Below are 13,898 nucleotides of genomic sequence, written 5' to 3' on the forward strand. Positions count from 1 at the left end.
TTTATTTGTCTCTCTTTAAATTAGTCTCAAATTTGTCCTCTAACTCTAATACATGATATTGTAGATTTTTTAAATTAAAAAGCGTTCAGAACTTCACATTTTTTTTCTATTTTAAATAAGAGTGTAACTTCCATACAATTAGTTTTACATATAACATCTTTATGACTATCATCTCAACTTTCAAGTAAGAAAAAAACATTTTTAAATAGTAAATAATTTTTCATAAAAAATATTATTACTAGTTAAAATTCTCATACAACCTCATTGCCAATTATCACTCTAATATCTGCTCACACAAACAAAGTCAATTTTGTCTTTACTACTACAAAAACTGGCATCGCAATTAATCTTATACGTATTATAATAAGGCAATATCCAACTATTACTAATAGATGGAGGCAAATAAACACGATTCATCTCAAAAAATGACCTAAGTTCCTACATTAAAGCTAGAGCCAAATCTGTGATTTTATTCGGTGACTACAGTTTGTCTGGATTGAAAATATCATTATTCCTTACTCACCAAATTTACTAAAGACTTGCAAAAAATTAAAAAAATTGCCCCTTACTATTTTTCAAGAACTAAGAATACATATCTTAGAGCTGAAGATTAATTTATAGATTTTGTCAAACAATCTAAATTTTCACATAATCTCTAACACAATATAAGACCATTTTTGGAAAAGCAATGCACCTAGGACAAAGATCAAAATTTGCATACCTCCCTAATACTTGAACACATCCATAGAAAGAACATCCTTGACACAGAGCCAAGACAGCAACATATGCTTTTTCAGGAACCTACTGACATCAAAGCCACAACCAATTTTTCTGATCTTGCCAATGAAACCTCCTTTTATTCAACCACAATAACCACTATTAAGTATTAACACTGTACACCTTATATTTTGTCCCCAACCAAAGTCCAAAACCAACATGCCTCTAAGTTAGATTGAGTCGTCGGATTATAAAAGAGGATGTTAACTTTTAAATTCAGATTTAATAGAGAATAAATACCATCAAAATTCTAATTGTCATTAAACTATATAAATCTGAAATGCGAAGGTCGAATAAGAGATATGCACATTATCGATCTCTGTAGATAAGCTCTTTTTTCGGTCTCCTCCAATGATCAAACTAAAAATTCTGATCAAGTAGCCAATGCACTAATTAAAACTCTCTTTCAAAATTCAAATAACCAAAGACTTTGTACAAATTCTTCTAAATATGAGAGTCTTTTGTAGTTTTGTCAAATTTATAATTAGGTGTCTATATTTTTTAATTAATTTTTAGGGCAAAAAACCATATTGAGCCAAAGCAAGAATCCTGTAACCAAAATGCGCCAAATCCAATTTCGTTTCAGCAATGAGCCAAACTGTATTTTAATATAAGTTGCTAGGAGTTATACCTCCTCCCAGTCAGGTTCAGAAGTACGCAGTGAACTGCAGCTGGTTTCAGGAGACCTTTGGTGAGTGCCCTGAGGATGCAGATGATGACACTGTTCGCCGATATGTCCGTGCGTACATCATGATGTTGCTGGGCACGCAGCTGTTTGCGGACAAGTCTGGTAACCGGATTCACATTAGATGGCTTCCGTATGTAGCGAGGTTGGAGGAGCTGGGTACGTACAGCTGGGGTTCGGCAGCACTGGCCTGGTTGTACCGGTGCATGTGCAGAGTGGCAAACAGACATGTTGTGAAGTTAGCGGGCCCGCTTCAGCTACTGCAGTCTTGGATCTTTTGGCGGTTTCCTCAGTTTAGGCCTGCAGGATATGAGACTTTCAGCTGGCCGTTGGCGTCGAGGTACTATACTGGGCCTATTCTTTTTCAATATGACTTACAGATCTGCGTGTATGTTAATACTCTATTGCATAATGTAAACACAGATATTAGTATATGTAACTCATGTGTGTGGTGCAGATGGGCAGGTTACAACCCTTCCGGTAACGAGAAGGGTCTGAGAGTGCAGATGTGGAGGCTTAGGATAGACCGGTTACAGTCCAAGGAGGTTAGTATGCTAATTAATGGGAAGAGGTTCTTGGCCCCGGACACTCAGCTGGGGGATCCGAGATCAGTTCCTATACCAGTTGAGGCCTCACAGCGGGGTCCGGGGCGAGTGCCTGACATGGATCCTCCGGATGACGTGCCTGACAGGCGTAGGGTTGAGAGGAGGATGGGTGTAGGGACACGGAGGAGCCAGCGTCAGTAGAGGTGGCCGGATCATGCTACGGATGATGATGACGACGCCAGTCCCCCTAGAGGCGGACGACGAGTCCCGAGACATAGGGCGAGGAGGGGTGCTGACCATGGGGACGACGATGACGACCAGCCTGGCCACGTTGGAGGAGGCACACACGATGGAGGTACTAGCACACACGATGGCGGTCATGGAGGTGAGTGGTATGGCACAGGGCTCGGTGACGGGGCTGACACTGGTGACGCTGGACCTGGATCGGGCCCTCTTGGAGATTACTTCGTTGGTGTGCCAGCGGATGATCAGGCTGAGCAGGGTGGTACACCTTGGCGCATATCGAGATCACAGTGGGCAGACTTTGTTGGGTCAGACTCGCTTGTTGGGGACTTCGGGAGTCCACGCTTCCTAGATGAGATCACCGCCATCATGCAGGGTGACGTGACCCCCCGCAGAGGTGGCCAGACCTCAGGGATCCAGCCCCCCTTAGATGTTGATCTGAACGAGCCTCCATCCTCATCCGCTGGTCAGCAGTTTCGTCTTGGAGGTACCCCTACATCCGCCTTCACTGCTGCATCAGAGTCTGTCGCAGGACCGTCGGCAGCACCGTTGCGTGTTGCGCCACCAGTACAGCCTGCTCCGCAGGAGGAGGAGGATGAGATAGAGGATGAGGAGCCACTTGTCCGTCGAGGTCAGAGGGCACGGGTAGCACGTCGCTGTGGTACTGGTTCGCATCTGTTTAGATGAGTCACATTTCATGTATTTTGTTTCCTCTATTTCAGTCATGTATGATAGTTAGGCGTACTTTTCTTGTTATGTAGTGCTCTGTTTATGTATGTTGTTCGTAACTTATGTTCGGGGACGTTGACTATTTGTATTAAATGAAACATGACAAGGTATAATGATTTCGTTTAGTTATTAAAATGAGGATCAACGAGTCCTGTAGCAGTACTTGTAATGAAAGACAACATATTCATTACTACTCGCAACAACCAAAGTACAATGCATTAATCTCAACAAGTTACATACGTGGTCAAGCAATGCATCTAACAAGACAACTTAAATGTAAATAACACTAACAATAACATCATGGAAGCTAATTTCGCCCTATCTGAGACGATCCTACTACCTGTGGGCAGCTACGTCTAGTGTGTCCGGGTTGGCGACAAAGGCCACACCGTTTTGGCCTGTTCGGATCTGCCTCATCCATATTTGTCCGTATCCTTGTGGATCTAGGCCTCCCCTCTCTCGCACGCCGTCTGTTTGGGTCCGGAATCACGGTGGGCCCATCGTAAGGTGGCCAGAAGCCCTCCGGGATTGGAGGTGTGAATCCCATCCGATAGACATTGAACACCGAGGTAATCTGATAGACGCTATGAACATAGGAGCTCCAGCTGACACGTGCGTAGGCACAGCATGCAAGTGCGTGCTGACACGGGAAATGAAGCGCCTGAAAGTACCCACAGTCACATGTCCGGGAGGCAAGCGATACTCGGTAAGTACCCAATGAGAAAGTACCAGTCGGAGTGGTCTCCGCTACGGTGAACTCGGAGTTATCACGGTCATACAACGTCACCGTGAAGCACCTGGCCGTCTTCAAGTTGGCCTCAATACACTTCACCAAATGCTGACTGAACTGCTGTCCGGTGCCCACCTGGGCCTCAGCCTCTCGCCCCTTGCGAACAAAGAGTTCGGCCAGCCTACCATATGTTGCCTTCACCAGGGATGCTACAGGAAGATTTCTTACACCCTTGAGGATTGAGTTCACACACTCGGAGATATTCGTCGTCATGTGACCGAATCTCCTCCCCTCATCGCGATGCTGCGTCCACAAGGAGTAATCAATACGGTTCGCCCACTCACACATCGCCGGGTTTTCAGACCGCAGTATATCAAACCAGTAATCAAACTCAACCTCAGTCTTCGCGTACGCTGCATTCACGAGAAGCCTCCTAGCGTCTTTGCCCTTGAAGGTAAGGGCGAAATTAGCCGCTACGTGTCATATGCAGAATGCACGGTACGCAGATGGCGGTAACCAACCTTCGTCCGGGGCCTCAAGCGCAGACTTGATGCCGTTGTGCCTATCCGATATAACCAGCAGACCGGGCTGCGGGGTCACGTGCTGCCGAAGGTGCGAGAGAAAGAATGTCCAGGACTCCGCATTCTCACCCTCTACTAGTGCGAATGCGACAGGTAGAATGTTGGAGTTCCCGTCTTGTGCAATCGCAATGAGCAACGTTCCCCCATACTTACCATATAGATGTGTGTCGTCAATGCTGACTAGCGGCTTGCAATGCCGGAATGCCTCGATGCACGGAGGGAAAGTCCAGAAAAGTCTGTGGAAATAAGCTTCAGACTCGTCCACCTGTCCTCCAACTCGAACCGGGCTCATCCTGAGGACCGCAACAGTACCAGGCATCGTCAGCTGGACACCCAACACCCACCTAGGTATCTCGCTGTATGACTCATCCCAGTCATCGTAGATGAGGCCAACGGCCTTCTGCTTCGCCATCCATACCCTCCTGTAAGTCGGCCTAAAACCAAAATGCGCTGCCGTGGCGTTCAGGAGCACCTTGATCCTAACCGATGCGTCAGCCCTAACCATTGGCATAATGAACGCCGAAATCACAGAATGATCCAAACTTCTGTGATCACTTGATATGGATGTGGCCAGGCAAGTGTGAGGGCCATTGTACCGTTTGACCTCCCAAATGCCCTTGCGCTTCCGGAGACTCAGTCGAATCAACCATGTGCACCCATTCCCGAACTCGGAACACTTGCCCACATACCGGCGGTGATCGGACTCCACCACCTTGTACTGTACCCCTCGCCGGATGCTGTAAGTCTTCACACTTAACAGGGCCTCATCTTTATCCTGGAATTGCTGACCAACCTGGAACTCTGTAAGACCAGCATTCCCTTCCGCATCTCTAGCTCCGAATCCAACAGCGTGCCCTAACGCACCCTCATGCGTCGTGGCGTCCAGGTCCAGCGAAGAAAAATATGGTGGATACTGCTGTGTGCCAGAGCTAGAACCACCGCCAGCCAATGCAAGCCCAGCCGCTACAACCTCGTCCCCGCTATCATCCTCAATTGTTTCGGGCTCAACGTCGTCCTCATCAGGATCACCCAATTCTCCGTCTCCGACGCCAACCGGTGGAACGCCGTGTAAAGCGTTTGGCAGAACATCAAAGGATCCTACCTCGTCACGGACGCCGTCATTCAAATCAACAGCAAATGACGGGGAGGCGACAAGTTGGGCCGTTGGCTCGTAAACTGGGACGGAGGAAGAAGCCACAGCAGCCATGGAACTGGAGCCAGCTGCCGTGGCTACATTGGTGGTATTCCGGTTCGAACCCTCTGAGCTGGATACCACATCAACCAGCTTTGCCAGCAACTCTGGTGTGCGGACCTCCGGAAACTGCCTCCGACAAAGAAACATGACTTGGAGGTCCTCATCACTACCAATCGTGAGACAATCATACTTCACCGTATCGTGCAGGATCGTGACTGGAATGCGATAGAAAAACTTCTTAATCCGCTTCGCACCTTCCAGGCCAAGTTTCATCAGCACAGATCTAACCAGGTCATCATAGCTTGTCGTTCGATTCACCACAATATAGAGAGGATTCTTATCTGTGAACTTCACTCCGGACCGAGTTTTCCTCTTGATGGATCCTCTGTGGTGTACCAAAACAGCAAAACTCTCCTCCTCACTAGCCATCTTACACCCTCTAATGAGAGCAAATCACGTTTACAGCGTTTATATAGAGCTCTGAGTCCTACTAATTCGAACTAACCTGGTTCGAACCATGATACATGTAATTCGAACCAGCCTGGTTCGAATTACTACACTCAACCTCTCTCCTCATAATTCGAACCAACCTGGTTCGAATTATTACACTAAACTACTCTCCACATAATTCGAACTCAACCGGATCGAATTACATGCTCTCCTGGTTCGAACCTAACCGGTTCGAATTATATACATTTTTCCAGTAGTAGTTCGAACCGAAATGGTTCGAATTACTTGCTAATAGAGTTCGAACCTAGATGGTTCGATTTATATAAATATGCCGCTTGGCTTATTGCTGAAACAAATTATAACTTGCTCTAACATAATATATAATATTAAAATTTGACAGTAGAAAGTATTTAAATTAATTAATAAATAGAGTTAATAATTAAATTACTTTCTAATTTTTTTTTCTATCATGGCATGTCAGATTCTTTAGTAGTATGTCATCTTTGTAAAAGGGTTGCAAAATCACAACTAAAATATGAAAATCAAGATTCAAGAGAGCACAGACATGGATGAAGAAAAAGAGAAATTATGAAGAAATAGTGCATATATAAAAAACTAAAAATATGAAAATTAAGCATATATAACAAACACATATTATGCGTATGTATAGGCAGAAATAAAAGGGTAACTACAACACTAAAACTATTATTATGCTACCTTATTTTCTAATAATATGGTAGTTAACGTTTATATCAGTGATTAACGTCGTTAATTGGTTAACTGGTGGTAACTTGATTCATTTAAAAACTAAGAACGTAGCTTAATCAGGTTAATTAAATACCGAGAGACTTATTTAATTATTATCTCATAACTTCTGGAGACCAATTTAATTATTTTATTAGATAACAAATTCAAAATACATATCTCAATCCATCAAATTTAGTTGTGATTTTCCTCCTCTCAAGTTATTCTTAACAGTAATGATGTTTAAATCATGAGCAAGAATTACATGATGAGAGGTAGAATCAACAAGTATTGATGGATTTTTTATGCATATATTGTTGGAAGTTTATTGTAATTTAAACTTCTGTTGTGGTCTAATTGTAATTATTTATAAATTATTAATGATTTAATCTCATCCGTTAATTCTAATGTTTGATGGACACATTATATTTAAAGATAATAACACATAAAAGGTGGGTTCTCTTTCTACCTCAATACACACGACGTTTTACAGTTTCCACTCACTGAAAATACCGTAAAACTGCCATCCTGATGAACGTCTGAAGGAAAGGAAAGGGAGAAAAACCAGTGTTGAAGATCAACTCTACTGTAACCAAAGCTCTGCACAATCAGTCTTAAAGTTCAACTCTACTGTAATCAGGACTTGTTATGATATGAAAATCACAACTTTTAAGATCCTAATTAATGTTTCCGCTAAAATAAGTTTACATATGGTATCACATGTATTTTGAAAGTATGTGATTTTCTCTGATCTAATTATGATATTCACGGTGCTTCATGTTTCTGATTAATTATTTATAATTAGATTTTAATTAAGTGGATTTTAAATTTCATGCCATCAAAAAACTGCATATTTGTGGTTGTATATGTTCTATATGTTTTCTTCTGAATATTTTAATTTGATCATAAATTATACTCATGTATGAATTTAATCTTGAGTTTAAGTTTAGTATTGATGACAATTATGAAATTATTTTGAGTACGTAATATACTCTAATTTTATGAAAAATCTATAAATATTTTATTTATAATATTAAATTTATTTAGATTATTTACTGCTTGTGTACACCAAAGTGACCAACTTATAACGTAAAATGCTAGTATATTTAATAATGTGTTAATTAAATTTAGAATTAGATTTACCCAAAGAAAATCTCTTCTATTATTAATAGACTTGAACGAGAAAAATTATTATTCTTGAGTCAGATATATGTATTGTCCAAAGATGGTATATGTATTTGGCAGAAAATTTTAATCTTCAAGTATAATAAATATGGCAGTTATTTGTATGTTAATATGTTAGTATATTATAGAATTTTACCCAAAGGTGAACTGTAATATGCTTGTTATGTTCTATGATCTGAGTAGATGATAAAATTAAACTTAATATGAGCATTATATGATTAAATGAAAGGTATTTCAATTCATTCACAAGCTTCATCTGTTACCATGTTTAATGGTTTAAACTTCTCTGAATGGAGTGAACAAGTGAAGTTCCATTTAGGTCTTTTGGATCTTGACTTGTCACTTTTAGGAGAGAAACTCATTGTCACTGATGAGGATGAAAAGTATGCACTTAAGACATGGGAACGTTCTAATAGATTAAGCCTTATGTTTATGCGAATGACTACTGCAAGCAATATTAAGACTACCCTTCCACAAACAGAAAGTGCTAAAGAATATCTTGCGTTTGTGGAAGACCGCTTCCGTTCTACTGATAAGTCACTCGCTAGTACATTAATGTCACAGCTCACGGCCATGAAGTTTGATGGGTCTAAGAGCATGCAAAAGCATACTATTGAGATGACTAATATAGCTACAAAATTAAAGTCACTGGGTATGACAGTTGATGACTCTTTTATGATGCAATTCATTCTGAACTCATTACCTTCTGAGTATGGAGCTTTTCAAATTAATTATAATGTCATGAAGGAAAAATGGGACGTTAATGAATTGATTGGAAAGCTCATACAGGAAAAAAATAGACTTAAGAATTGTGGTGGTCATTCTGTCAACTTGGTTCAATGAGCTGGCAAATCAGAAAAGAAATTAAAGACAAAGCCCAAGAATTTTAAGAAGAAAGGACATGCCAATACAAGACAGTGTCATTTCTGTAAGAAGGAAGGACATTTCCAAAAGGATTGTCCTAAACGTAAGGCATGGTTCGAAAAGAAAGGTATATTTGAAACATATGTATGTACTTATAAATCAAATTTAATTGATATTCCTCATAATTCTTGGTGGCTTGATTCTGGTGCTACAACTCATGTATCTAATGTAATGCAGGGATTCCTTACGATCTAAACCACAAGTCAAAGTAAGATGTTTCTCTACATGGGAAATCGTGTGAAAGCGCCAATTGAAGGAATAGGAACTTATCGTTTGGTGTTGGATACAAGCTTTCATTTAGATTTACCTAAGACTCTTTATGTACCTTCAATGTCTAGGAATTTAATTTCTATTTCAAAATTAGACAATTGTGGTTTTTCTTTTAATGGTGGACATGGTTGTTTTAATTTATTTAAAAATTCTAATATTGTTGGTTATGGTGTTTTAATTGATGGCTTGTATAAATTAAAACTTCTTGATCAATTTTCTGAATCCTTGCTTATTGAGTACCAGAATGATATAGTTAGGCCAAATACGCCTAAGGAAAGTTCTGCATTTTTGTGGCATAAACGCTTGGGTCACATATCCAAGGAAAGAATAGAAAGATTAGTAAAGAATGAGATTTTACAAAATTTAAATTTTACTGATCTTGGTTATGTGTGGATTGTATTAAGGGAAAACAAACCAAACAAAACAAGAAAGGTGCCACAAGAAGTAGTCAGCTTCTTGAAATTATACACACTGATGTATGCGGACCTTTTGATGCTCCATCTATTGGTGGAGAAAAATATTTCATCACTTTTATTGATGACTTTTCACGTTATGGATATGTCTATTTGCTTAAAGAAAAGTCTCAAGCAGTTGATGCTATTGAGATTTATATTAAAGAAGTTGAAAGGCAATTAGACAAAAAGGTGAAAGTTGTTAGGTCAGATAGAGGTGGTGAATATTATGGAAAACATAATGAAACAGGACAATGTCCTGGTCCATTTGCAAAACTTCTAGAAAGACATGGCATATGTGCACAATACACAATGCCATACACACCACAACAAAATGGTGTGGCAGAAAGGTGTAATCGAACGTTAATGGATATGGTTAGAAGTATGATGAGCAATTCTTCTTTACCCACATTCTTGTGGATGTATGCATTAAAGACTGCCATGTATTTGCTAAATAGAATTCCTAGTAAAGTTGTTCCAAAGACTCCTTTTGAGTTATGGACTAATAGAAAACCCAGTTTACGACATTTACATGTTTGGGGTTGCCCAGCAGAAGCAAGAATATTTAATCCACAAGAAAAGAAATTAGATTCTCAAACAGTGAGTGGTTATTTTATTGGCTATCCAGAAAGTCTAAAGGGTATATTTTTTATTGTCCAAACCATAGTCCAAGAATTGTAGAAACTGGTAATGCAAAATTCTTTGAAAATGGTGAAGTTAGTGGGAGTGAAAATCATCAAAATGTAGAAATAAAGGAAATTAAAATTAATGTTTCTATACATGTTAGTGTTCCTTTATCCACACCTACTCAAAGAGTTGTTCCAACTATTGTTGAACACGTTAATAGTGATGAACAAGATTTGAATGATAATGCTCCCAATGAAGAAACTAACTCACAAATATCAGAAAGAAATGAGTCTCAAGAAATACCATTGAGGAGATCTCAAAGGAAAAGAAAGTCAGCTATTCCAAGCTATTATGAGACTTATTTACAAGAAGAAGATATTGGAATATCTAAAGATCCAGTTTCATTTACACAAGCCATAAATAGTGATGATTCAGAAAAATGGATTGATGCCATGAAAGAAGAGTTAAAATCCATGGAAGATAACAAAGTTTGGGATATTGTTGCATTGCCAGAAGGTGCTAAATGTATTGGTTGTAAATGAGTCTTCAAAGTTAAGCGAGACTCAAAAGGCAATGTTGAACGATATAAAGCTAGACTTGTTGCTAAGGGATTCACTCAAAAGAATGGTGTTGATTATAAAGAAACATTTTCACCTGTTTCTAAGAAAGATTCATTGCGTATCATTATGGCACTTGTGGCTCATTATGACTTAGAGTTACATCAAATGGATGTAAAAACTGCCTTTCTGAATGGTAATCTTGATGAAGAAGTTTATATGGATCAACCTGAAGGTTTTCCAACTGAAGAAAAAGGTCGTATGGTGTGTAAACTTAAGAAACCAATATATGGACTAAAACAAGCCTCACGACAATGGTATATTAAGTTTAATAATACCATTCTATCTTTCGGTTTTGAAGAAAATATTGTTGATGTATGCATATACCGAAAGTTCAGTGGGAGTAAGTTTATCTTTCTAGTCTTATATGTTGATGATATTTTACTTGCAACAAATAATTTGGGAATGTTACGTGAGACTAAAGAATATCTTTCTAGAAACTTTGAAATGAAAGATATGGGAGAGGCATCCTATGTGATAGGAATTGAAATTTTTCATGATAAATCACAAGGATTGTTAGGATTGTCTCAGAAGGCCTATATAAATAAAGTTCTAGAGAGGTTCAACATGGAAAAGTGTTCCGCAGGAATTGCACCAATTCAAAAAGGGGAAAAATTTAGTCTTATGCAATGCCCAAAAAATGACATAGAACGGAAGCGAATGGAAGGAATTCCATATAGTTCTGTAGTGGGAAGTCTTATGTATGTGCAAACTTGCACAAGACTGGACATTAGCTTTGCAGTAGCAATGCTTGGAAGGTATCAAAGTAATCCTGGAATGGATCATTGAAAAGCTGCAAAGAAGGTTTTAAGATATCTTCAAGGTACAAAGAATTATATGCTCATGTACAAAAGGTCTAGCCAATTAGAAGTAATTGGTTACTCAGATTCAGATTTTGGTGGATGTGCTGACACAAGAAAGTCTACATTTGGCTACTTATTCTTATTTGGAGAAGCTGCCATATCATGGAAAAGTTCCAAGCAAAGCGTTGTGGCAACATCTACTATGGAAGCAGAATTTGTAGCATGTTTTGAAGCTACAAATCAAGCTTTATGGCTGCGAAATTTCATTTCAGAACTTGGCATTGTTGACTCAATTGCTAGGCCATTGAAAATTTATTGTGATAATTCTGCAGCAATATTTTTCTCAAAAAATGATAGATATTCTAAAGGTGCCAAGCATATGGAAATAAAGTACTTTGGCATTAAGGAGGAAGTTCGGAAACAAAGAGTGTCCATAGAACATGTTAGTACAGAACTTATGATTGCTGATCCATTGACTAAAGGATTGCAACCAAAGACATTTAAGGAACATGTACATAGAATGGGTCTTGGTTCTTCTGAATGATGCTAACACTCTGAGCTCACTATGTTTATTTATGTGTTTTCTGAACATTGATAGTTTGTTGTTTCTAGTTAAAGTAATATTATTATATGAGTTATAACATAATGATCTAGAAACTTTATGGGACCGATATAAAATTGTGTTATTTATGTAGTTTGTGTAGTAAGATGCTAGTGGTTGTAGTATATGGAAAGAAATGTGTTTCATATTAAATGCATGACTGCCATAACTCACACAAAGTATTTTACCATATTAAAGCAATTATGTAATGTGTGAGAATATGATTACACTTAGGTCAAGTGGGAGAATGTTGGAAGTTTATTGTAATTTAAACTTCTGTTGTGGCCTAATTGTAATTATCTATAAACTATTAATGATTTAATCTCATCCGTTAATTCTAATGTTTGATAGACGCATTAGATTTAAAGATAATAACACATAAAAGGTGGTCCTCTCTCTGCCTCAATATACACGACGTTTTACAGTTTTCATGAAAATACCGTGAAACTGCCATCCTGATGAACGTCTGAAGGAAAGGAAAGGGAGAGAAACCAGTGTTAAAGATCAACTCTACTGTAACCAAAGCTCTGCACAATCAGTCTTAAAGTTCAACTCTACCGTAATCAGGACTTGTTATGGCAACCAATTCAGGTATGAAAATCACAACTTTTAAGATCCTAATTAATGTTTCCGCTAAAATAAGTTTACATATATATGTTTTAGTTGTTATCTACATGTTCATCACTGTGTTTTTTTCTCACACTATTGGAGTAGTCTGATTTTTAATTTTCAGCTGAGTGATAACATTTCAAATGTTGCAGGCATTGGAATCATGGTTTATGTGAAACTTACATAAGAACTCTACCAATGATAGCATCTATGCAAGCTCCAAAATAAGCTGGTGTTGATGATTTGGTGCTGGATGGAGATGATGTAGTTGGATTATTCAACATATGAAACAACTATTGGATGAGAATTTTCGAATCGAGAATTTGGAAAGCTAAAGGTTCTCTTTTTTTCCCCTCTAGATGGAAATTCCAAGATCTAAATAGAGTAACGGTCAATAAAAACTTGGATTAGTCGAATAATTAGTTTACTTCTTTATTTTAGTATATGTTGAGAGTTTAAGTTTATCTTATACATACAATAATCTATTAGTTAACAACAAATTTTTAAATAAAATTTAAATCCGTAACAGAATAGTCTTTAACTTGTCAAATTAAAAAATATCATATATATAAAAATAATTATATATATAAAAATATCATAGACAAGATAATTAATTAAGCTTCGCAAATCATAAAATAAACCTCTCAAGAAGTTGACACTATATCTAGATTAATAAAAATGCAAGAAATGACTTTATTATTAGGCTTTTATTATTTAATATAGATCTTTGTTTAAAAATATTTTTACTCTTTTGAGTTTAGAAGTTATCTAAATAGAATTGTAGAGAGCAAGTTAGAAATACGATGTTGTCACACATTATCCTTTTATTTCAAGTTTTTAATATCCCGACTTCGTCATCGTCAATAGTGGAGAGTATCTGTAAAGACTTCAATGCTCAAATTTACATGGATCGCAAAAAAAATTAAGATAAAGATCTTACACCTAAATCCACGTATTTAAAATAATACATATTGTGTGTTACAATATTATGAACTTCTCTTCTTGGTCATTTTGAGGTTATAAGATATATTTTAGTTTTATGTTTTTTTTTTTTGTTTTTTGTTTTTTTGTTTTTTTGCGTCTTACATTTTAGATATAGTTGGTCTAGAGAAATAAATTGATTTTCTTATA

The sequence above is a fragment of the Arachis ipaensis genome, chromosome B09 (genome assembly GCF_000816755.2).
Source record: "Arachis ipaensis cultivar K30076 chromosome B09, Araip1.1, whole genome shotgun sequence".
Taxonomy (NCBI): Eukaryota; Viridiplantae; Streptophyta; class Magnoliopsida; order Fabales; family Fabaceae; genus Arachis; species Arachis ipaensis.